General features: G+C 45.6%; 1 protein-coding gene across 1 annotated transcript in view; it reads right to left on the bottom strand.

Moving 5' to 3' along the window:
* The window catches only part of EHMT1 (euchromatic histone lysine methyltransferase 1), a 144,901-nt gene extending 121,095 nt beyond the window's left edge, over positions 1–23,806 (bottom strand). The window contains exon 1 of the mRNA XM_029202896.1: positions 23,004–23,806. The gene's annotated coding sequence lies outside the window, so the exon portion shown is untranslated. The remainder of the gene's footprint in view (positions 1–23,003) is intronic.
* Positions 23,807–24,020: the final 214 nt, after the last annotated feature.

The raw sequence follows: 24,020 nt of genomic DNA, 5'->3' as shown, positions 1-24,020 counted from the left end.
AAAGCCTCTGAAATCCAGTGTGCACGTCACACTTAGAGCACATCTCAGTTTGGTGTGGACAAATGTCAAATGTTCACAAACCACACAGGGCCACGGCCAGCTTGTTGGAGGTAGGTGGCAGCCACCTCTCCACTCCAGTCTGAACACGTGCAGGAGCCAACCCTTCACCAAGATTCCATCTGGATTCCTGAGCCAGAGAGCCATGGTCTCAGCCTGAGGCAGGAATGAGCACACGGGAGCCCTCCCTAAGCACCCCAACAGGAAGGCATTTCCCCTATGCTGCTCCTACACCTTCTCTCTCTTGAGAGCAATTTTAATAGCAATTGCTCTCTTTTAATAGCAATTATCAAACTGTGTAACTGTGTGTCTTTCTCAAAACTAGAACACAAGGACCTCCATAGAGACAAGGCACCACGTTTATTCTCATCTGACTCCCAATTCAAAAGCCGACACGCAGAAGGCATTAAATGTTTGTTACAGGGCTTCCCTGGTGGCGCAGTGGTTGAGAGTCCGCCTGCCGATGCAGGGGACACGGGTTCGTGCCCCGGTCCGGGAAGCTCCCACATGCCACGGAGCAGCTGGACCCGTGAGCCATGGCCGCTGAGCCTGCGCGTCCGGAGCCTGTGCTCCGCAACGGGAGAGGCCACAACAGTGAGAGGCCCGCGTACAGCAAAAAAAAAAAAAAAAAAAAAAACTGACAGCTGAAAGGAAAAGAAAATTCAACAACAGTTGGCGATTCCAAAACCCTACTGTCAGTAACTGATGCAGTAACTAAAAAAAAAAAGGAGGAAGGATAAGAAGACTCAATACTATGGACCATCTCACCTGACACACCTGGACAGCAGAGTCCACATTCTGATCAATGTTCATCAAACATTCCCCAGGACAGAATATAATATAGCCATTTAAAAAAAATCTAGCAAATCTAAAGAAACTGAAATTAAAGTATGTCCTCTGACCATAGTGGAATTATATTAGAAATCAACAAAACAGGGAAATCCAGGAAATACCTAAACATTTAGAAATTAAACAACACAATTCTAAATAACCCATGGGTCAAAGAAATCACATGAGAAAACAGAACATATTTCGAAAAGAAAAAAAAATGAAAACACAACATATCAAAATTTATAGGAAGCATCTTGTTTTGTTTCTGTTTCTTTTTTTTTTGGCTGCATTGGGTCTTCACTGCTGTGCGTGGGCTTTCTCCAGTTGCAGCGGGCAGGGGCTACTTTTCATTGCGGTGTGCATGCTTCTCACTGCAGTGGCTTCTCTTGTTGCGGAGCACAGGCTCTAGGCTCACGGGCTTCAGTAGTTGTGGTGTGCGGGCTAAGGAGTTGTGGCTTGTGGGCTCTAGGGCGCAGGCTCAGTAGTTGTGGCACATGGGCTTAGTTGCTCCGTGGCATGTGAAATAGGATCTTCCCAGATCAGGGCTCGAACCTGTGTCCCCTGCACTGGCAGGTGGATTCTTAATCACTACACCACCAGGGAAGTCCAGTATCTTGTTTTGGTTTTCTAGGGCCGCCATAACAGACTACCATAAACTGGGTGGATTAAAACATCAGAAATTCATTGTCTCATCGTTCTGGAGGCCAGAAGTCCAAAGTCAAGGTGCCAGCTGGGCCATGCCCTCTCTGATGGCTCTAGGGGAGGCATCCTCCTTGCCTCTCCAGCCTTTGTGTTCACCAGCAATCCTTGGCATTCCTTGCCTTGTAGACACTCACTCCAATCAGATGGCCACCTTCCTCCTGGGTATCTTCACATCGTCTTCCCTCTGTGCAGGTCTATGCTCACAAGGCATTCTCTCTGATGCTGACACCAATCATACTGAATCAGGGACCCACCCTACAACCTCATCTGAACTCATTGCAATGACCCTATTTCCAAATAAGGTCACGTTCTGAGATACTGGGAAGTTAGGACTTCAATGTACCTTTCTGGGGAACATAATTCAACCTACTACACAGGAAAGAAACACTTTGAGGGAAACAGTATAGATTTAAACTCCTGTATCAGAAAAGAACTCATGCCAAGATCCTAAGCTTCCACCTTAAGAAACTAGAAAAAAGAAAACAAAACCCAAAGCAGGCAAAAGGAAGGAAAAAAAGATTAGAGTGGAAATAAATAAAATAGAGAACAGAAAAACAATAAGGAATCAACAAAATCAGAAGTTACTTCTTTGCGGGGACTACCCTGGTGGTCCAGTGGCTAAGACTCCACGCTCCCAATGCAGGGGGCCCAGGTTCAAATCCCTGGTCAGGGAACTAGATCCCACATGCCACAACTAAGAGCTTGCATGCTGCAACAAAGATCCCACATGCCACAACTAAGACCTGGTGCAGCCAAATAAATAAAAGTTACTTCTTTGCAACTTCAACATAACTCAAACCTTTGACTAGACTGACCAAGAAAGAGAGAAGACTCAAATTATTAAAGTCAGGAGGGAATGTTACTACCAACCCTCTAAAAAATAAAAAGGAAATACTATAGGAACTACTATAAGCAACTGTATGCCAAAAAAATAGATACCGTAGGAGAAATGAACAAATACCTAGAAGGATACAAAACACCAAAAATGACTCAAGAATAATTAGAAAACCTGAACACCTATAAAAAGTGAAGAGATTAAATAATCAAAAAACTTCCAACAGGGAGTTCCCTGGTGGCCTAGTGGTTAGGATTCGGGCTTTCACTACCATGGCCCAGGTTCAATCCCTGGTCAGGGAACTGAGATCCCACAAGCCGTGAGGCACAGCCAAAAAAGAAAAACATTTCCAACAAAGAAAAGCCCAGAGGACTTCTCTGGTGGAGCAGTGGTTAAGAATCTATCTGCCAAGACTGGGGACATGGGTTCAAGCCCTGGGCCGGGAAGATCCCACATGCTGCGAAGCAACTAAGCCCGTGCGCCACAACTACTGAGCCTGCGGTCTAGAGCCCGAGAGCCACAACTACTGAGCCCGCGTGCCACAACTACTGAAGCCCACACGCCTAGAGCCCATGCTCCGCAACGAGAAGCCACGGTACTGAGGAGCCCACACACCACAACAAAGAGTAGCTCCTGCTCACCGCAACTAGAGGAAACCTGTGCGCAGCAATGAAGACCCAACGCAGCCAAAAATAATTAATTTTTTTAAAAAAAAAGAAAGTCTAAAAAAGAAAAGCCCAGAACCAAGTGGCTTCACAGGTGAATTATACCAACTATTTAAAGAACAAACCCTTCACAAATGCAAAAAACAGAAGAGAAGAATACACTTCCCAACTCATTCTACGAAGCCAGTATTACTGACACCAAACACACGAAGACATCACACAAAAAAGAAAACTATGGGCCAATATAATACCCCTTATGAATACAGATGCAAAAGTCCTCAACAAAATACTAGTAAACCAAATGCCACAAGATGTAAAAAGGATTCACAACCATGACAAAGTGAATTTACTGCAGAAACACAGAGTTGGTGCAACATATGAAATCATGTACTATATACCATATTAAGAAAATAAAAGAAAAAAATCGTATGATCATCTCAAAAGATGCAGAAAAAGCATTTAACAAAATCTAATACTGCTTTCTGATAAAAACACTCAACAACTTAGGAACAGAGGGAACTACCTCAAACTGATAAAGGGCACCTATGAAAACCCAAGGCTAATATCATACTTTAATAGTGAAAGACTAAATGTTTTCCCCTAAAAATAGGAATAAGACAGGGATGACTACTTTCACCACTTCTACTCAACATTTTACTAGAGGTTCTAGTTATAGTAATTAGGCAAGAAAAAGAAATAACAGGAATCCAGATTTGAAAGGAAGAAGCAAAACTAATTTGATTCCCAGACAACATGATCTAGTATACAGAAAATCCAAAAGTACCCACAAAATAACTATTAGACCTAATGAACAACCTCAGCAAGGTTGCATGATACAAGATCGATATATAAAAATCAATCAGGTTTCTATACACTAGCAATGAACAACCTAAAAATGAAATTAAGAAAACAATTTTGTTACAAAAACATCAAAAAGGGACTTCCCTGGTGGTCCAGTGGGTAAAGACTCCGCACTCCCAATGCAGGGGGCCTGGATTCGATCTCTGGTCAGGGAACTAGATCAGGCATGCTGCAACTAAGAGTTCGCATGCTGCAACTAAGACCCGGTGCAACCAAAATAATAAATAAATATTTTTTTAAAAAAAGAAAATTAAAGACTTAAGCAAATGGAAACACATCCTGTATTCATGGATTGGAAGACTTAAGATGGAAATACCCCAAACTGATCTACATATTCAACACAATCCCTATCAAAATCCCAGAAGGCTCTTTTGCAGGTATCAACCTGTTCCTAAAATTCATAAGGAAGTACGAGAGTCCCAGATGAGCCTAAAGAGATCTTGAAAAAGAAGAACTAAGCTGGAGGACTCACACTTGCCCATTTATTTTACTTATTACATAACTACAAAAATCAAGACAAGGTGGTACCGGCAGAAGGACAGACATATAGCGCAATGGAATAGATCTGAGAATCAAGAAATAAACTCTCACATTTATGGTCAACTGATTTTCAACAAGGATGCCAAAACAATTCAATGGGGAAAGAACAGTCTTCAACAAATGGCGGTGGACCAACTGGAGAGCCACACACTAAAGAATGAAGTTGTGCTCTTACCTCATATCATACACAAAAAGCAACTCAAAACAGAGGTAAGACCTAAATACTATAAAACCCTTACAAGAAAACCAATTTCATGACATACATTAGGCAATTATATGGCACCAAAAGTATGAGCAACCAAAGGAAAAATTTTTTTAAATTGGACTTATCAAAATTAAAAACTTGTGCTTACACTCCAATAAAGGTGTAAAAAAAAAAAAAAAAACTTGTACTTCCAAGGACACCATCAAAGAAAAATTAGAAAGTGAAAGACAACCACAGAATGGAAAAAAAAATGTTTTGCAAATCATATACCTAATAAGAGACTTGTGTCCAGAATACATAAAATCTCTTACAACTCAGTAATAAAAAGACAACCAAATTAAAAGTGGACAAAGGATCTGAATAGACATTCCTCCAAAGAAGATATATGAATCGCTAATAAGCTCGTAAGAAGACACTCAACATCACTAATCATCATCAATGCAAAATAAAACCACAATGAGACACCACATCACACCCACTAGGATGGCTACTACCCCAAGACAGACAATAAGAAGTGTGGGCAAGGACGAGGAAAAGCTGGAACTCTCACACACTGCTGGTGGGTGTAAAACAGTCACCTGCAGAACAGTCTGATAATTACTCAATCAGTAGTTACCATACGACCCAGCAATCCCAACACTAGGTATACAGCCAAGAGAAGTGAGCAGAGGTCCACCAGACAAAAACCTGCACTCAAATATTCACAGCAGCATTATTCATAATACCCAAAAGCAGAATCAACCCAAAAGTCCATCTACCGAAAAAGAGAAACAAAATGTGCTATATCCACACAACGGAATGTTATTTGGCCATAAAAAGGAGTATGCTGACACATCCTGCAACATGGATGCCCCTTGAAAACATTATGTTACATGAAAGAAGATGATCACAAAAGGCATTTATTGTATGATTCCATTTATATGAAACATCCAAAATAGGCAAATCCATAAAGACAGAAAGTAGATCAGTGATTGCCAAGGGCTGGGGAGAGGGAAGAATAGGGAATGACTGCTTATGGGTATGGCGTTTCTTTTCAGGGTGATAGAGATGTTCTGGAATTAGACAGTGGTGATGGCTGCAAAACTCAGGAAAAAATACTAAATAGTACACTTTAAAAATGTGACGTTTACGATATATGAATTACATCTGAAGTTTAAAAAAAAATCATATACTCCTAGACTGATACTGGCATTTGGCAATACTTATCAGTGTGAAGACATTTTCAGAGATACAGAAAACTGTGTCAAAGATCAGCACTGGGGCTTCCCTGGTGGCGCAGTGGTTGAGAGTCCGCCTGCCGATGCAGGGGACACGTGCTCGTGCCCTGGTCCGGGAGGATCCCACATGCCGCGGAGCGGCTGGGCCCGTGAGCCATGGCCACTGGGCCTGCGCATCCGGAGCCTGTGCTCCGCAACGGGAGAGGCCACAACAGTGAGAGGCCCGCGTACCGCAAAAAAAAAAAAAAAAAAAAAGATCAGCATCAACAGATGAACATTTCCAATAGATTTTGATGACAGGGAACCAACTCTAAACCCAAATTTAAGTAAAATATCCTTCCAAAACTTCCATTCTTCTGATTAGTAGATCTGTATTACCAAGAAGGGGGAGAAAAGCAGTCAATTATATTTTTACTTTTGTCAATAAAAAATTATGAAATTATCCTTAATTTTGCTTCTTGGTGCACAAAGCCTAAAATATTTACTATCTGACCTTTGCCACCTCTGGAACAAACGACGCCTGGAGCTGACCTGAGCATGTCTGTGCCTGTTTCAACGAATGGAACCACCATCCACTCTGTTGTTCAAGTGGAACCCAGCATCTGGCCCAGGCCTGGTCGCCAGGAACCATCCTCACCCCTCCTGCCTCATCCGCCACATCAAACTGGCCACCACAGGGAAGGAGCATCACCCATCTCCTCGAGGACTGCTTCCTCCACTGCTGTTGCTCTACAATCCATTCCTTACACAGCAGCCAGAAAGACCTTCCTAACATGCACACCTGACCACGCCACTCCCATCCCTAAAGCTCTCCCACTGCCCTTAGGATAAGGACAAGAATCCCAAGCTTGGCTTCTAACCGCTGGACCAGCTACCTCAGCTGGCTCCTTGCCCCATGTTGCACTACACCCTAGGAGGATGATAAAAGAAACATCCACAAAGCACTTAAGCAAGTGGTCTCAAAACATTAATACTCATAACTGTTCACACTTCATAAGGCTTATTCACACACACCATCTCGTGTGACTCTCAAAATCACCAAGCAGGGCAGGTTAACCTTCCCTGTCGGGGCTGGGGTTGCAGTCAGCAGGACTCTCCTCCCCACCAGCAGTGGCTCTATGCTCTGCACCCCATCACAGAAACTCAGGCTTCGTCCTGGTGACTCAACTTCTCTGCATCTTCCAGAATTAGGGTGGAGGATTGATTCTTCGCACTGACATCTATGATGTACCCTCTGTGATTTCTTCGTGACCTTAGAACGCCCCTCCACAGCACTTTCCCATGTGTGCCCGGGCAGAAGTGGCTCTAACACTCGTCAGCCATGAGGGAAAGTCACCGAACATCTAGAGAGCAAGACAATGCCTACCACATACAGGCGATGCTGAAGTTATGTCACATACGGAAGACAGCGGTTTCCTAAGGCCCCCAGTAAGCCACACCGTCACACGCAAGAATCAGCTGTGAGTGTCCATACACCTGCTCTCAGCAATGGCAGACAGACTGGCCACCTGTGTTCTCGCACCACTTCCTCCACGTTCTCCGCTGTTTCGGTCTCCTTCGCTGGCTTCCCCTGGGGCCCCGTAGCGTGATCTTGGGGGCCTGGGCTCCACAGCCCTCTTCAGCACCAGGTGCAGGCCCGGCCTCTCTTCTGGACTCTGTGGACCCACCTTCTCCCTGTTCGACGATCACCTCTGAAAGTCTACCATCTCAAGAAATGACAACTGCATTCTCGAGGGTGCTCACTTCTTTCACACCCCTCCCCTTTTGCTCTTCCTTCAAACACACACTGACAGTCTGACCTATTCTTAGCACCTCAGCTGTTCCCACCCTCGCCCAAGCTCCACCGCTCACCAGCATACTTCAATGCCTTCTGGCCGTGCCCCTCCGCCCCTCCACCCGAGTCCCTCCAGAGACTGCCCACCCACCTGAAGTACAAGGCCTCACTGGGCCTGCCCTCCTCGCTCCGTCTCTCCGTCCTCCATGTCTCCCCTCGAACACGGTGCCCCAGCCTCCTCCAAAGAACAGGTGACTCGCCTCCAGCCTAAGCCTCACCTGTAAGGCTGACTGAAGGCCTGCATGATGGTAAACAAATGAACCAGGCACAGTGCTCACAGTCTACCCGCCACAGGCAAGGGGAGCGCTCTGCAAGTGGAAGGGCCCTGCTGCCCTGAGAGTGCCAAGCTACCCCATTCATCGTCTCCGTTGGAACTAACAGACGGCAGCGTTCTTGCAAAGTGGTAATAATCCTGGATATGGTACAAGAGCACAGAAGAAAGAGCAAACAGAAAAGCAATATTCCAGGAAAGAATACATGTGACAACCCACAAGGGCAATTTGTTGATTCCCTCAACACGTTCTGAAACAGTTCACACATGTTCCAGAATATCAGGATCTAAAAGTTCTGATCCTCATCTTAAAACCATGCCTAAGGGCTTCCCTGGTGGCACCGTGGTTGAGAGTCCGCCTGCCGATGCAGGGGACGCGGGTTCTGTACCCCGGTCCAGGAAGATCCCACATGCCGCGGAGCGGCTGGGCCCGTGAGCCGTGGCCGCTGAGCCTGCGCGTCCGGAGCCTGTGCTCCGCAACGGGAGAGGCCACAACAGTGAGAGGCCTGCGTACCGCAAAAAAAAAAAAAAAAAATGCCTAAAAGTTCTGGGTCTTCCTTGGTGGTCCAGTGGTCAAGACTCCGTGCTCCCAATGCAGGGGGCCCGGGTTCGATCCCAAGGAACTAGATCCCACATGCATGCCGCAACTAAGACCCGGCACAGCCAAATAAATAAATAAATATTTTTTTAAAAAAAGTTCTACTTCCATTGTAGCACCCAAAAGAGTTTGCACTCATTGACTAATTGCTCGTAAATTAAAACAAATCAAAACAAGGCAACCCTTAAAATCAACTGAAGCAGTCAAGGCCCACCAAGTGAAGTTTCTGTCCCTTTTGAACAGTCTTATCACAATACTACCACAGAGCACTTTATTTTCACACACCAGACAGGTAATAGTCCATGGCTATCAATTCCATCCTAAGACACAAGGCCAGGTAGATGGACTGGGTCCCAATGCCCAGTCAGCCTACATCCATCCTCCCTTCAGCTGACCAGCCCTTGAAGCGTTGGTGGTGAACAGAGTAGGCCCTGCCTTCCTCTGGGCAGTGGGAGAGAGCAGGTGAGCTCTTCCCTCACTCCCGTGTCCCACTGGGTCCCCAGCACCAGAGCACAGGGACCGCCTGGGTGGGCCCACCAGCATCCACCACACTCCCAGGGAAGGGGAGCCCCTCGCACTACTGACTGGAGGCAGCCTCAGTCCTGGCCCTCAAGGACCTCAGAGACCCTGGTTCTCTGCCCAGCAAACATATGAATTCTTTCAGGTCCTGCCCAAACGGGACCTCCCAGCAAAGTCCTCGTTCACCCCAGCATCCAGCACCTCTGGACAGCAGGATGATGCACACGATCCCTGCTGCTGACCCTTCTGGAACACCCGCCGGGCTGCTCCACCCTGGGGTGCTGGTGCGCACAGGTAGTGCCACAGAGATCTGAACCAGGAAGCGGAGGCCGCCCCAAATCTCAGTTCAACATGCTGAGTGTTGACTGACAAAACCCAAAGCAAGGACCGCACACCTGCAGGAGAGAAGTCTGAACCTGAGACCAGGGAGGAGTCGGTCTATACGGCGGCACAAACAGAACAGGAGGGCAGAGTGGCCACGAGGGTGGCATCATCCTCACAAAGGACTTTCCGACCAGGTCTCTGCACACACCCCGGGGGCACTGCCGTCCTAGGTCCCCACACACGGAGAGTGAAGGCCGAGCACCCGAGGCAGTGCGACAGTGTCTCTACAGTCACAGCGGTGTCCATCGCCAGGCTGGGGTCCTTGAGAGCGAGACCCGGGCCATCTTCCTACAGCAGGCGCTCAGCAGAAGCTTCTCTGTCCCAGAAGGGAGGAGGGAGAGGGGACAGAGGCAGGAAGGAGCCTGGAGCCCACCCGTTTCCTTCACACATACAAATTTTATAGAGCAAAATTATATGACCTGAAACAACAGAAACTAGAAACATAAAGCGTAAGGATGAAGGATAAACCTGTATCTCGTCCACAAGAAGTACCAGGCACTGCTTTGCACAATGATCAAATAGTTCACAGCAGACAGGCCAAAACACGGAGACAGAAACTCGACGAGAGAAAAGACAAAGAAGGAGTAGGGGTTACACGCTTCCCGCAGAGCTGCCTCAAATGTCCCAGGACCACGCTGTGCAAGGGAAACCCAGCGAAGCCCAGCACCTGCGGGCGACCTGCCTGTCCCACACGCTGGGTGGCACGCATGCACACACAGGACGGACTGTGCCTCCCCGTTTCGTCCCGGTTTGCAGCTAAGACAGTTTATGGGTAGGAAACCTGAATTTACATGCTTCTCTGACCTTCAAAGAGGTTTTACTGTTTTGCTATCCTTTGGTCTGAACTTCACACTGCCTGGCTAAAAGCACAGGCAGAACACCACATCGCCTCCTTTTCCTCCTCTGTGAAATGGAGAAAGTGGACGGTAACCCTATCTGATAGGGTGGTTGTTGGGATTAAGTGAAAAACCCCACATAAGTCACTTAGTACTTACCTCGTAACACACACTAGAAAAAAATCACTAGACATTATCATGATTATTGACCTGCAAGAGCCTTTTTAAAAAGGTAAAAGTGCATCCACATGAATAAATGGACCCTTGCAGGGGCCAATGGCAGGGTCCACCCGACCAGACAGGACTCATTTCCAGAAAACAGCAACTCCATTCACTGACGGCACTTGAGACGGGCTCCCAAGCTGCCCCCCGTTCAGTGTGTCCCCCAAGCAAAAGTCCAGTGCTGAAAATTCCCACACCCCAGCCCCACACTTTAAACTGTCTCACAACAAAGCACCCCGGCTGCAAGAGCAGGGGTTCCGCCAGTGCTGCGCACTCTGCCTCCTCACCCCAGCCCTACCTGCCCCGCCAGCCCCCCTCCTGGAGGCACCCCAATGCCCGGTGTGCTTCTCCCATGGCTCTCTCTCTGCCAGTGCATCCTTCAACCCGAACACTGTGCCATGCACATCGCAGGATACCAAACAACGTGTGTGAAAGAAAAGACTGGAGGAGGAGGAGGAGGGCACGATCATCTAAATACCTGCTCTGAGCCAGGCACCTGGCGTGTGTTGTCACCACGAGCCCACGGGACAGCGAGAGGACTACAGGGAGCTGCAAGATGTGCCAAAGGTCAAGGTGAGGCTGGCAGGTGAATGCTGACTGTCTGGCAAACAGTCCACAGTCTCAACACGACACCTGGTCTCACGTCTACAGCACACAACCATGACGACGTCCAGGTGTGGGCTGTGAGACACACCATCCACCTTCCCCTTCCCCACTGTATCCCATTACATGTGCAGGGAAAACAGCCTGCACAGGGGGACTGAACACACAGCTTCAACCCTAAAGAAAACACCACCAGACTTCAACTATTTAGTGACCTTCTACCTGTTATCAAGGCTGACAGCAGGGACTTCCCTGGTGGTCCAGCGGGTAAGACTCCGCCTACTAATGCAGGGAGCACAGGTTCGATCCCTGGTTGGGGAACTAGATCCTGCATGCCACAACTATGAGTCCGCATGCCGCAACTAAGGAGTCCATATGCTGCAACTAAGGTGCAACGCAGCCTAAACAAATAAAGAACATTCCTTGTTTAAAAAAAAATGCTGACAACAGAAGATAGTAAGGACTTACTACAGAAAAAGTCTATTCTAGAGCCTCACATCTGTGTTTTTTTCTCATTTATGGCAAAAGCAACACTGAAGTACAGTGGATAAAGGATGGTCTTTTTAACAGATGATGCTGGTTTAAGCGCACATCCATATGAAAGAAGATGAATCCTGACCCCTACACCTCATGTTTTACACACAAAAAACGATCCCAGAAACGGCAAACTATACCCAAAAGAAACAGAAGAAATAATAAAGATTGGAGTGGAAATTTAAAACTAGAGAATAGAAAAACAGAGACTGGGAATTCCCTGGCGGTCCAGTGGTTAGGACTCTGCGCTTCCACTACACGGGGCACAGGTTCAGTCCCTGGTCGGGGAACTAAGATCCCGTATGCTGTGCAGCACGGCAGCTCCCCACCACAACCTAAAAAAAGAAAGAATAAAGACAAACAGAAACTGTCAACAAAACCAAAAGTTGATTCTTTGAAGAGATAACAAAAGTGACAAAACTCTAGCTAAACTGACTAACGAAAAAAAAAAAAGACATTGAAAGAAGGTAAAGCAGACCTAAACAGATGAAAACACACCCTCTGTTCATGGACTGTTGGACTAAGTATAATTATGAGGATATTGCTCCCCAAAGCGAATCACAAAATCAAGGCAATCCCTATCAAAACCCTCAAAGGCTTTCTGCAGCTATGGACAAGCTAATCCTAAAATTCACATGGAACTGCAAGGGACCCAGAAGAGCAAGAACAAAGCTGGTAAACCCACTTCCCAAGCTACAGTATTCAAGATCACATGCGACGGACGCAAGGGCAGACATATAAACCAATGTACTAGAACTGAGAGTCCAGAAACGAGTCCTGACATTTATGGTCAATTGATTTGCAACACAGGTGTCCAGACAAGCCAGTGGGGGAAAGAACAGCCTTTCAACCAGTGGTTCTAGGACAACTAGATCTCCACTTGCAAAGAATAAAGTTGGACCCCCTACCTCAGACCATACACAAATTTAAGTCAAAATGGATCACAGCCCAAAATATAAGAGTTAAAACTATAAAACTCAGGGCTTCCCTGGTGGTGCAGTGGTTGAGAGTCCGCCTGCCGATGCAGGGGATGCGGGTTCGTGCCCCGGTCCGGGAAGATCCCACATGCCGCGGAGCGGCTGGGCCCGTGAGCCATGGCCGCTGAGCCTGCGCGTCCAGAGCCTGTGCTCCGCAATGGGAGAGGCCACAACAGTGAGAGGTCCGCGTACCGCAAAAAAAAAAAAACTATAAAACTCAGAGGAAAACACAGTGGTAACTTCATAACAATGGATTTGGCAAGGGAGTGTTAGATATGACACCAAAAACACAAAGAAGAAAACAGGTAAACTATACTTCATCAAAATTAAAAACATTTGGCGCTTCAAAGAACAATATCAAGAAAGTGAAAGGACAACCTACAGAATGGGAAAAAATATTTCCTAATCATATATCGATAAGGGATTTGTATCTACAATCTTCAATATACAAAAAATGTTTACAACTTACCACGGAAACAACCCAACTGAAATGGGCAAAGGATTTCTATAGACATTTCTGTAAAGAAGATACACAAATGGCCAATAAGCACATAAAAAATGCTCAACATCATTAGTCATTAGGGGAAATCCATATCAAGAGCACAATGAGATATCACACCACATCCAACAGAATGGCTATAATCTAAAAGACAGTTAATAACAAGTGTTGGCAAGAATGTGGAGAAACTGGAATCCTCATACACTGCTGATAGGAATGTAAAATGCTAAAGCTGCTAAGGAAAACAGTTTGGCAGTTCTTTACCACAGAGTTAACACATGCCCAGCAAAGCTACTCCTAGGTACACACCCAAGAGAAATGAAAACGTATGTCTATACAAACACTGTTCATGAATGTTCATAGCAGTATTAGTCATCATAGCCAAAAAAAGGGAGCAACTGATAAATGTATAAATAAAACACAGTACATTCATACAATGGAATATCATTCACCCACATAAAGGAATAAAATACACCCCTAGCAGGGAAAGAAAACAAACAAGTTTACGTAGGCACACCCCAAAAGTGTCTAAACAAAATAATCAAAAAGCATACTGGTGGGCTTCCCTGGTGGCGCGGTGGTTGAGAGTCCGCCTGCCGATGCAGGGGACACGGGTTCGTGCCCTGGTCCGGGAGGATCCCACATGCCGCGGAGCGGCTGGGCCCGTGAGCCATGACCGCTAAGCCTGCACGTCCGGAGCCTGTGCTCCGCAACGGGAGAGGCCACAACAGTGAGAAGCCTGTGTACCGCAAAAAAAAAAAAAAAGCATACTGGTGCTTAACATCAACAGTCATCAGGAAAATGCAAATTAAACCACAATAAGACACACCTACCAGAATGGCTAAAAAGAAAAAGACAAACAATATCAAGTGTTAGCAAGGATTTAGAGCAACTGGCGCTTCCTTACACTTGTACTTTAGTACAACCACCTTGGATACGTATGCACATTCCATGACTCAACACCCCCACTCCTAGGCACATACCCACAGAAACATGCACCTATGTTCACCAAAAGACACATATAAGAATGTTCACATCACCTTATCTGAATACCCCAAAACTTGAAACAACTCAAACGTCCATGCATAGTACAATGAATAATGAAACTGTGCTATATCCAGACAATGGAATATTATACAGTAATGAGAATGAACAAACTACCACAGTACACAGCAACGCAGATGAATCCTAGAGACAAAATGTTGATCAAAAGAAGGCAAACGTAAGTACACACTGCATGATGTCCTTTATACAAAGTTCAGAATCAGGCAAAATGAGTCAAGGTAACAGAAGTCAGGATAGCAGTGACCTTTGGGCAAGTACACGGCAGACTGCAAGGGGCCCAGGGGGGGCTTCTGTGGTTCTGGTAATGTTCCCTGTTTGATCTAGGGTCTAGAGACATATTATGACACTAGACACATAATGTGTGCATGTTTCTGTATGTATGTCATATATTAATACAATTTCCAAAAAAATAGTCTTCATGCTTTGGTTACATGTCTTATTGCTATTGAATCTGGTAAAGATATGGTGACAGATACTACAGATCCATAATGACAGATTCGAGCAGACCATTTCTACAAGAGAAGGAAACAGAAGGGCAGACTGAGCCAGAGGTGGGGGAACTCCTGACCATTCACTGGCCCATATGACAACTGGCACTTTGTTTCACCCTAGTGTTCAAGGAGTTCACAGAACACAGGCAAACAGCAAGGACGAGGAAGTAACCAAGACTCTCTAAGCCTAAATGCCAGCCTTGGAATCTGATGGACAGGAGAGGACCTAGACTCCAAGCAGAGAAATCATCTTAACAACCAGCGTAGCAAACAATTTTCAACCTACACAGGACAGAGAGCTCTCTGGCCTTTCTTAGGCTAGCATTTATTAGGAGGCTACTGGGTGTCAGTCCCTCTATCAATAGTATCAAGAATCTATACCTCCTGCCCATATGAGGTGTACTTCATGTCACTAAACAGTTTTTCTTTGTATAAGTATTCCAGCTAACGAATAAAGACTTCCATTTTGCAACCCCTAATGAGTTAACGATTCTGAGCAATGAATACCGATGACTGTTAATATCACAAAGCAAGATTTACTGTGCCTGATAAAAAACTTAATACCAGTTACGACATATTCTTGCTAAAATTTTTTAAAAGACAAACCTATTATACATCTGATGGAGCCCCCAGCCCAGAGCTGTCTAACGGAAAGATAATGTGAGCCACGTATATAATTTTTAATTTTCTAGTAACCACATTTAAAACAGGAATTAGACAGACTTTCCTGGTGGTCCAGTGGTTAAGACTCCACCTTCTAATGCAGGGGGCACACGTGTGATCCCTGCTTGGGAAACTATGATCCCACATGCCATGCCGTGTTGCCAAAAAAAAAAGAAAAATTAGAAACACAAATTACTTTTAATAAATGTTATTTAACCTAATACATCCAAAATATATATTTCAACATGCAAACAATATTTTTTAAAGTATTAACATGATATTCACATTCTCTCTTTCACACTGTCTTGCAAATTCTGCATGTATTCTGCACTTACAGCACATCTCAATTCACACTAACCACATCTGGACTGCTGACGAGCCACATGTAGCGAGTGGACATCACACTGGAAAGCAGCAGCTCTAGATCTTAAATATCAATGGCAGGAAGTAGAGGACAAAGGAACATGTTAAACAACATGGTAAGAATGTCATCAGCGAAATCAAGGTTATGGGAAACTTTGGGACACATAAACCATTATCTTCAAAACTTAATTACGGGCTGGGCTTCCCTGGTGGCGCAGTGGTTCAGAGTCCGCCTGCCGATGCAGGGGACGCGGGTTCGTGCCCCGGTCCGGGAAGATCCCACATGCCGCGGAGTGGCTGGGCCCATGAGCCATGGCCGCTGGGCCTGCGCGTCCGGAGCCTGTGCTCCGCAACGGGAGAGGCCACAACAGTGAGAGACCCGCGTACCGCAAAAAAAAAAAAAAAAAAAACTTAATTACGGGGACTTCCCTAGTGCCACAGTGGTTAAAAATCCACCTGCCAATGCAGGGGACACAGGTTCGAGCCCTGGCCCGAGAAAATCCCACGTGCCGCGGAGCAACTAAGCCCTCGCACAACTACTGAGCCTGCGCTCTAGAGCCTGTGAGCCACAACTACTGAAGCCCGTGCACCTAGAGAGCCCGTGCTCTGCAACAAGAGAAGCCACAGCAATGAGAAGCCCGTGCACTGCAACAAAGAGTAGCGCCCGCTCGCCGCAACTACAGAAAGCCTGCGGGCAGCAACGAAGATCAAACACAGCCAAAAAAATTAATTAATTTAAAAAACTTAATTGCAGGACTTCCCTGGTGGTCCAGTGCATAAGACTCACCACTCCCAATGCAGGGGGCCCAGGTTCGATCCCTGGTCGGGGAACTAGATCCTGCATGCCTCAACTAAAAAGTCCACATGCCACAACGAAGATCCCTCATGCCACAATTAAGACCTGGTGCAGCCAAATAAATAAATATTTTTTTTAAAAAAACTTAATTGCAAGAGAAAAATAAAGACGTGGAAATCAATATACTGAGAATTAAGAGATACCTATCAAGGGCAATGAATAGACCATATTTTGAAATGAAATGAAAAATCTGAACAGTGACTGAATATTTATTGACTGAAATATCCATATTAACTGAAATACAGATGAAATATATCTAAGAACTGCTTCAAAATATTTGAGGATGGATTGGGGAGTGGCCATGAGGAGACAAACTGTTGACATCGGGGGACAGGAACATGGGGCTCATTCTACCAAATGTACTTCTGAGTAGGTATGAAAAAGTTCCGCAGTAAAAATTCTGAAATATCTACATATGCATTTGTCTGTATACGCTCAATAATTATAATACCGGTAGCCTGCCAAAAGAAGAATTGAGTGGTTAGAGGACAAAGAGGCAGATGTTTCCCTTTATAATTTTATACTTTTTGAATTTTGAACCATGTAACTAACTCATCTACTCAAGATAAATTTAAACACATATGCCTTGACTCAATCCACCACAGGGCCCAAGCCTACTCAGTGGTCTCCCTGCTTCCATCATCTTTTTAAAATGTGAATCCCTAAAATAATCCCTTGCTGACTGTCTATACTGCTCAGGAGACCATCAACTTGTTACCACAGCGACAAGGCCCTCAATGACCCAACCCCACCTGTCTAGCTTCAGCTCGTGTCCCTTCTGACCCATAATTCCACCGTGTACCAAAGGCTTCAGTGTCACAACCCATAACCGAGGAAGCTGGGGCATCTATAAAACAAACACCACGTGGCTACTGAAAATGTTAAAAGACACAGAAGCACGCGAGATGATCCATGAAAGAAGAGTGCAGACAGCACGCACTCACTGATTACAGCCGATTTTAAGTACAAACGTGCACACTCAGATCAGAAACAAACAGATGACAAATATTTGGCATTCTTAGCTTTCTAGGTTTCAATTTTCTAAATTTTCTAAAATGCCTGATTTCTTTTTGAAAGGTACAACTGTACCCTGCACTTCCATTTCACGTCTTATCTCCTTTAGGACCTGGACTAACTTATTTTCCTCAAGCGGCCTTTCGCAACACAAGTCTGCCTGCAGCAATTAGCGCAACAGCACGGGCCTTTTCTTGTTTACTTTGAACTGATTCCATCTCAGTTCCCGCTTGGTAATATTTGCTCTATCACACTCTTTAAATTTTGTGAAATCAGAGACCAATCTCATAAACTTGCATATCCTCTTACACAGTATCTAGAATAGCACCTCATAAAGAGAAGGGGCTCAACAGTGCTTATAGACCGCTTGGAAAGAGCATTTTAAATATACTCTGATCAGAACTTACAAACCTATTAAAAGTGGGATGCAGAAAGCAGTCCAAAAACTTTTCCAAAGTAAAATATCAACTGACAGTGACGTTAAGGGGAAAGTGACTTCTGACGTCTTATCTGGGAAGACACCACTTCAAAGGAAATGCCACCTTTGAAGAGTTAAAGGAACCACTTCAGGGACTTCCCTGGTGGTCCACTGGTTAAGACTCCACGCTCCTGATGCAGGGGGCCTGGGTTCAATCCCTAGTCGGGGAACTAGATCCCGCATGCCGCAACTAAAAGAGCCCACATGCTGCAACGAAGATCCCACATGCTACAACTGAGACCCGGCGCAGCCAAATAAATAAATAAATACTTTTTTTAAAAAAAAGAACCACTTCATCTTTTGTGTTTTAAAATCCAAAACCACTGAAGACTTTTTTGTTTTTGTTTTGTTTTAATAAATGAAAATACTAGAAGTTAAATAAAAGTGGGACAGTAAGTGGGAGAACTTCTCAACTCTGGAACTCATGCCCTTTGTACCACCCTGCGGTAGGCCAAAATAACTGGTCTCCAATCACCATTCCCTATGTGATTCGCTGAGCAAGCAATGTAAACTGAAACCAAACTGCCCACCTACCGTAAGATAACGGCATCCATCAAACATGCTAAGTCCCATGAAATAGCAAGTAACATAAAGTTCCTAAAGGGAAGAGCCCAAAATATGGTTCCCATAAGCTAAATTATCTTCAAAGACAAACTCAGTAAAATGTGGTCAAACATACAAAACCGTTTTGTGATATGGCAGTAAGCGGGGGCTCTAGTCCCCATTGCGGCACGGACCACGTGTGGGATCTCCAACAACTAAGCTACCCACAGATGTCCTTTTGGGCATCAGGGCTGAGGTACGTTTACTGCCCTTGCTAACCTCTGTTATGACTCCAGAACCTTCCCTGGTTATGATCCAGAACCACATACTACATAGTAAGATCTGAGATGGGCAGCCCTTTCCACAGGATAGCTGTGCTTTTAGGGTAGGTGAAAATCTGCTTCTCAAGATTTATAGCAAATGCTTCTGATTTCTGGATGCAGAAAAGACTTTCCACTCCCTTCTCTTATCAAAAGATCAACAAAAGACAAGAACAGGAAAGAGAAACAGGCACTCCACCTAGGAAACATTTCAAACCCCTACACAAAACGTGAATAGGAAGACGGAGGCTGGAGGAAACCTCGATCACTCCACAGAGCAGAGGAAGGGGAAACCTAACAAGGTAGTCACTGCTGAGGACCAGGCTGACTGGCCCCACAGAACCATGAAAAGTCTCTAAAGCCGGAGGTGATGCCTGAAGCTGAAAAGAGATGTGGTGTAAAACTCCAAGTAAGGAATGTTGGACCCTCAGGTCCCCGGGCCCCTCCTGCACACTCAGACAAGCACTATTCTATAGCCACAAGCCACCAGAATATACCACACTTGGGGAGAGCAGCACAAAGAAAGACAGGAGTAGGCACCTCACTGAAAGCAAGGGAATTAGGCAAAGGCTACCCAGTGAACCCTGGGAAGACCCTCTCCTTCCCCCTGCCCTTTAACCTAGCTCCAACATCCATCCCACAAGGCAGAGACTGAAGGCTCCCTTTCCAAGGAAACCGAACCAGAGGACAGTAACATTTGGAGGGGAGCCACTAAAAAAAAAAAACATTAGTCATGACCCTCCAGTGAAAGCAACAACAAGTCCCCCAATACACTCAGCTTCCCATTTTTAGTACTTTATTCATAAAGATGAATAAACAGCCAAGGATCACCAGACATTGGAAGAAGGGTTTCCAGCACGAATGAAAGAGACCAAAAGATACAACAGCAAAGAGGAATGCATAGGGAACAGAAAAAGTGCAGGAAACAAAACTTAATTTTATTTTTTTAATTTTTTAAAAATTTAACTGTAATTTTAAAAATTTAACTGAAATTAAGAGATAAGCAAAGATACTGTATACATAAAACAAGAAAAGGAGGCATTTAAAAAGGAACAACAAAAAAAAAAGGAACAAAGAGGGCTTCCCTGGTGGTGCAGTGGTTGAGAGTCCGCCTGCCGTTGCAGGGGGCGCGGGTTCGTGCCCCAGTCCGGGAAGATCCCACATGCCGCGGAGCACCTGGGCCCGTGAGACATGGCCGCTGAGCCTGCGCGTCCGGAGCCTGTGCTCCGCAAGGGGAGAGGCCACAACAGTGAGAGGCCCGCGTACCGCAGGGAAAAAAAAAAAAAAAAAAAGGAACAAAGAACAGTAAAGAACATGAAAATATGAAAGAAGTTAAAAATTCAGTAACAAATTGGAAAATTGTCAAACACACTCCCAAAAAGTAGAACAAAAAGATCAAGCCACGACGAGGAGGAAAGATTTTTAAAAATTAGAATATTCAGTACAGGAAGTCCAACATTCAAATAAAGGAATTGGGGGGCTTCCCTGGTGGCTCAGTGGTTAAGAATCCGCCTGCCAATGCAGGGGACACGGGTTCAAGCCCTGGTCCAGGAAGATCCCACATGCCGCAGAGCAACTAAGTCCATGCGCCACAACTACTGAGCCTGCGCTCTACAGCCCGCGAGCCACAACTACTGAGCCCACGTGCCACAACTACTGAAGCCCGTGCGCCTAGAGCCTGTGCTCTGCAACAAGAGAAGCCACCCCAGTGAGAAGCCCACGCACCGCAATGAAGAGCAGCCCCCGCTCACCTCAATTAGAGAAAGCCCACGCACAGCAATGAAGACCCAACACAGCCAAAAAATAAATAAATAAGTTTATTCAAAACAAAAAACAAATGAAGGAATTGGAAAAAGAGAACACAGAGAAAATAACAGAGAACTATCTCAAATACATAATACAAAACCTCCCTATAAATAAAATGAGATCAATCCCCAGATTTCAGGGCTACTTAGTACCCTGTATGATAAATGAAAAAAGGCTACAGCCTTTTTTATAATTGTGCATTACCTGGATGAAAATTAGGAAAATCAAGGATGTAAGGATCCTAAAAGTTTGATGTGGGAATAATGCTTACGAAGGATTAAGAATCCAACTGGGGAATTCCCTGGCGGTCCAGTGGTTAGGACTCCGCACTCTCACTGCCGAGGGCCCGGGTTCAATTCCTGGTTGGGGAACTAAAATCCCACAAGCCACGCGGTGTGTCCCAAAAAAAAAAAAAAAAATATCAAACTGGACTTTAACAGCAACAACAAATACTAGAAGATACTGGATCAATAACTTCAAAATTACTTGCAACCTGGAATGCCAAGCCCAGCCAAACTTATGCTTTAAGTGCGGTGGTAAAATAAAAACATTTCCAGACATGCAAGTTCCAAAAGTCTGCCTCCCAACAAACTACTGGGAAGCTACTGGAGACTGAGTTCCACCACCATGAGTGAATGAACACACAGAGGGGAGCATTAGAGGCAGAGAAGGGGCCAGAATCTCCAGGATGGGAACGTGCACAGGCCCAGAAAACAAGCATCCCGTCTGGGCTGGGGTGCCTGAGGAGCACTGTGGAACCGGCTGGTGAGCTGACAGGATTGAGTGGTAAAAACTTAAATTGAGAAACATTTTACAGAATGAAAGGTGCGGGAACATTATTCCGAGGTTCAAGGGGAGTCAGGCCAATGAAAAATAAAGCAATTACTAACTCAAGGGAAGTAAAAAAGTCTGCCCAAGAAAAGAAATCCAATTGTGGTTTACCATCCAGCTCAGCACGGCACAAAAATGACCTGAACAGACTGACAAAGATTCTGATATAGATTTAACCACAACTGTGAGTTACCTAAATGAGAGACAGAGTATGAGAGAACTGAAACTGTCATCTACCATTAGTGGAAGCCAACAGATAACGCCTCAAATTGGTGAATGAAGGCATGACAACACAAGCGTGTTATTTAGAAACATGAGGCAAAGGCTAAGAGTGGATGCTGCCTCTCTTGAAAAGCAGGAGAGGATGGCAGCTTCTTTACTGCCTTTTAGCACTATTTGACTTTCTAAACTCTGTGCACGTGCATGCATTATTTTAAGAAACACAAAACAAGGTTAAAGAAAGAGACACAAAGTAGCCACCCTGCTAGAAAAGCACAGAATTTGCCTGGGAAGGCCCTCCTGCTGAAAGGTAACGTCTTGCTGGGTCAAAAGCCTTAGGTGACCCTGAACATACATTAAACCCCAGGAGCCCCCACTTACTAATCCACAAAACAGGGGATGCATTTCATTACCTCAGCAGTTCTTTTCAGTGTCAAAAAGTGGTGACCTCTTTCTAGGTCAAGGAAAAGAAGAAAAAGTAAATATACAGTCAGATAAATTTCAAGTGTCCACTTTCTGGTTTAATCATCTGGCAACTGGGAAACCCTCACCCAGGAACCATTTTGCCAATTTAGTGGCAACAGATGACCTCATGCCTACCCACTGTCCAGGAGGCCCCTCACCTAACGTGCACCTCCATAATAAACACTTAGGATCACGAATCTAAGCCCAGAGTTTTCATTAGCTTAAAGTGACAGCCACAGACACAGCTCAACAGTCTCTGGAGGCAGACCACCTGCATCCATCTTCTCCACCACAAGCTCCGTAACCTGGGGCCACACTGTGCCTGTTTTCCTCCAGTGCAAATGGGGATATAACAGTACCCACCTCAAAAGATCGCTGTCAGGCTTTAATGAGTGAATTCACGCAGCTAAGGCAGGGCTGGACACAGGTAAGGGCTTAGTAAACAGAAGCTGTCATTGCTGTTGTCTCAGTCAAGCCTTCTATTCAAGGCTGCCTGTGGAATCAGTGACATCTGGGACGATTTGTTCATCAATTATTAATTAAAAGCCTACTATGTGCCAGACACCAAACAACTGCTAATCCTGTAACTGGCTAGGCCACGTCATTCAATCGCTTCCAAGCCTTGTTTCCCGCATCTGCTAAATAGAAAATAACAGTACCTGCTGCACAGAACAGAGAAAGCTAAAGGAGAGGACTTACCTAAAGGGCTTGCAGTGGCCGGGACCCGGAAGTTGCTCAATAAACGATATCATAATCACTACACATCTTCTCTCCTACAAGTGACTTGGGGTTATCTAATTCACCTTTTCTGTTTTTCTGAACCTAATACACTCCTTGAGTGTTGAAGGTGCTAATAAACAGTCCTTGCGTTGAATTTAGGAACTTCCCTGCACCTCCCCAGTTTACTTACATCCACACCCCCCAAAACTGCAAGAGAAAATTAAACAAATGTTAAAAGATTGTGCATTACCTGGATAAAAATATACTACGTCTACACACCAGGTTATTGCAAAAGGGCCTTATCACACACCTTAGCTTTCCGATCTTTAGAAGTCCCCGCAGTTACTACACATGGAGCAATTTCACAGAAAAACTGCTAGATCATCACTTTTTTCCAAACTGGTCCCTCGTGTCAGCCCGGAGAGCGCACTGTTTCTGCACTTCCCCGGGCACACCGCCTCCCGCCTGCTTTTCCCTTCTGCGGGAAGCCAGTGGCCCATCTCGCAAGAGTTTGCTTTCACTGCTGCTACAAGCCAGGGAAAAACTATCCTTGCGGACGAGCAAAGGGGAGGCCAGGAACATTAACAAAAGCATGGGAACTTTTTACATGCAAATACCGCGTGAGCGGTTTGCCTGGAAATCAACCGAAGTCGTGCATTCCTGCTCCTGACAGCCACCGGGGCCGGCAGCATTGTCCGGGGAGAAGCGCGCCGGCCCGGCCAACTTTTCCTTCAAGACCGAGCCATCCTCTTCGGAACAAAGTGAAAGGTCAGCGGGCGCAAGAGCGGCGCCGGGAGCGCACAGCCTCGCCTCGCTCGCGCCGCCAACTTGGCCGGCTCGCCCCACTTTCCCTTTTGTCCTCCGCCCCTTCCGCGGGGCTCCCGGCCGCGGCCCGGGGGCGGGGGGCGGGGGGCGCCGGCGGGGCGGGCGTGCGGGCGCGGGGGAAGGAGTATCCTTGCGTTTTTTTTTTTTTTTTTTTTTTTTTTTTTTTTTTTT

Source organism: Monodon monoceros, unplaced genomic scaffold, assembly GCF_005190385.1.
Source record: "Monodon monoceros isolate NGI ecotype Baffin Bay Population unplaced genomic scaffold, NGI_Narwhal_1 Super_Scaffold_5, whole genome shotgun sequence".
Classification (NCBI taxonomy): domain Eukaryota; kingdom Metazoa; phylum Chordata; class Mammalia; order Artiodactyla; family Monodontidae; genus Monodon; species Monodon monoceros.
This window is presented reverse-complemented; position numbering and strand designations above follow the sequence as displayed.